Here is a 2,500-nt window from a genome sequence, read left to right on the forward strand (position 1 = left end):
CCAAGGAGGCAACTCAATAACTGAATTTCGAACATCGACAACTGGTTAACCAAGAGTCAGGGCGACAAATGATTAACCAAGGAGGCAACTCATTAACTGAATTTCGAACATCGACAACTGGGTAACCAAAAGACACAGGGACAAATGAGTAACCAAAGGGCCAACTCATTAACTGAAATTTCAAAGAGGCTACTCATTAACTGAAATTTGAACATCGACAACTGGTTAACCAAATGTCAGAGCGACAAATGAGTAACCAAGCAGGCAACTGATTAACTGAAAACTTGTCTTTCACATTTGGGACGGAATTCACGATGGGAATGTATTCGGCCCCCTTACCGGGCCTTGGGGTGCTGCTTTCCCGCTTGTGGAACCGAGTTGGGGTCGTCAAATGGCCTGGTGCATTGTTTGAAACACTGGTTAATGAGTTGTCAAGGTAGGAAATCATAGAACATAAGAGCAGCTCATTAACTGAAATTTTGAACATCGACAACTGGTTAACCAAGAGTCAGAGCGACAAATGATTAACCAAGGAGGCAACTCATTAACTGAATTTCGAACATCGACAACTGGTTAACCAAAAGACACAGGGACAAATGAGTAACCAAAGGGCCAACTCATTAACTGAAATTTCAAAGAGGCAACTCATTAACTGTAATTTTGAACATCGACAACTGGTTAACCAAAAGCCAGAGCGACAAATGAGTAACCAAGGAGGCAACTCATTAACTGAATTTCGAACATCGACAACTGGTTAACCAAAAGACACAGGGACAAATGAGTAACCAAAGGGCCAACTCATTAACTGAAATTTCAAAGAGGCAACTCATTAACTGAATTTCGAACATCGACAACTGGTTAACCAAATGTCAGAGCGACAAATGATTAACCAAGCAGGCAACTGATTAACTGAAATTTTAAAATTGACAACTGGATAACCAAAAGTGGGAACTCATGCTTCGGACGGGCTTACATACGGCAGGCTGACGCCCGGCAGAGGCCCGGGCTTCGCCTCCCTTGCGTAAGCGACCGTCTCCGAATCGATTAAAGGCGTAAAATCGGAGTTCAGAGCGGGAAAATTTTTTCCCGAAAACGGCCGGAAAAAAAAAAATGTCTCCTTTTCCGCCGAGCAGGGTGGCATTCGAACGGGCACGGGAAGCCGCGTCTAACGGTGTAAAAACGGCTTGGCTCCGACGCGGGAGTGCGGAGATATGGCCGTTCAAAGTTGTACTGGTAGTCCGGAAGGAGAAAAATTTGACTGCCTGTAGCCGAAAAAAGTTCCAGCGGTCGGTCACAAAAGTCAAATCCGTCCCGCTGATTTGACACTTGTCATTTCTGGCAGGGGGGATTGGCGGGGTACCTGGAGAATGGTAGGAGGTGGTTTTTCGAGACTTTATCTGTTTTCCAGATTACTGTCTAGGGCCTCCAGGTCTGCAGAGACCGACCCGGGCTGCCGTCCAACCGACTTTTAACCCTTTTTGGGTGGAAATTTATTTCCATTTTTAACCAATTTTCGGGTTTTTGGTCGGGCTTAAAAACGGCAGCCTGACGCCCGGCAGAGGCCGGGGCTTCGGCTCCCTTGCGTAAGGGACCGTATACGAAACGATTAAAGCCGAAAAATCCGAGTTCAGAGCGGGAATTTTTTTTCCCGAAATCGGCCGAAAAATAAAAAAATTCTCCTTTTCCGCCGAGCAGGGCGGCATTCGAACGGGCACGGGAAGCCGCGTCTAACGGTGTAAAAACGGCTTGGCTCCGACGCGGGAGTGCGGAGATATGGCCGTTCAAAGTTGTACTGGAAGTCCGGAAGGAGAAAAATTTGACTGCCTGTAGCCGAAAAAAGTTCCAGCGGTCGGTCACAAAAGTCAAATCCGTCCCGCTGATTTGACACTTGTCATTTCTGGCAGGGGGGATTGGCGGGGTACCTGGAGAATGGTAGGAGGTGGTTTCTCGAGACTTTGTCTGTTTTCCAGATTACTGTCTAGGGCCTCCAGGTCTGCAGAGACCGACCAGGGCTGCCGTCCAACCGACTTTTAACCCTTTTTGGGTGGAAATTTATTTCCATTTTTAACCAATTTTCGGGTTTTTGGTCGGGCTTAAAAAACGGCAGCCTGACGCCTGGCAGAGGCCGGGGCTTCGGCTCCCCTTGCGTAAGGGACCGTATTCGACCCGATTGAGCCCCGAAAATGGATCCAAATGTCGGCCGACCAAGTAAGCTTGCTGGGGAGAGAGACTAAGTGCCGGGCTGGGCACCTCATTAACCAGTGAAAAGTTTTGGCTGCTGGAGAGACTAAGTCCCAGCCTGGGCACATCATTAACCATAAATGAAAAAGGCGAGGCCGAGTCTGGTGCATGGCTAACTGATTAACCAAATTGGCAAGGCCCGGGCTGAAAGTGAATGAGCGACCCGTGGCCAGGGGGCTGGAATGCGGGAGAGAATCCAACCCCCAAAATATGGAAGTCCGATGAGAAAATATTCGGCCGCCTTTTGCGGGCCTCGGGT

The sequence above is a fragment of the Somniosus microcephalus genome, unplaced genomic scaffold (assembly GCF_052327205.1).
Source record: "Somniosus microcephalus isolate GS21.2 unplaced genomic scaffold, FLI_Smic_1.0 scaffold1855, whole genome shotgun sequence".
Classification (NCBI taxonomy): domain Eukaryota; kingdom Metazoa; phylum Chordata; class Chondrichthyes; order Squaliformes; family Somniosidae; genus Somniosus; species Somniosus microcephalus.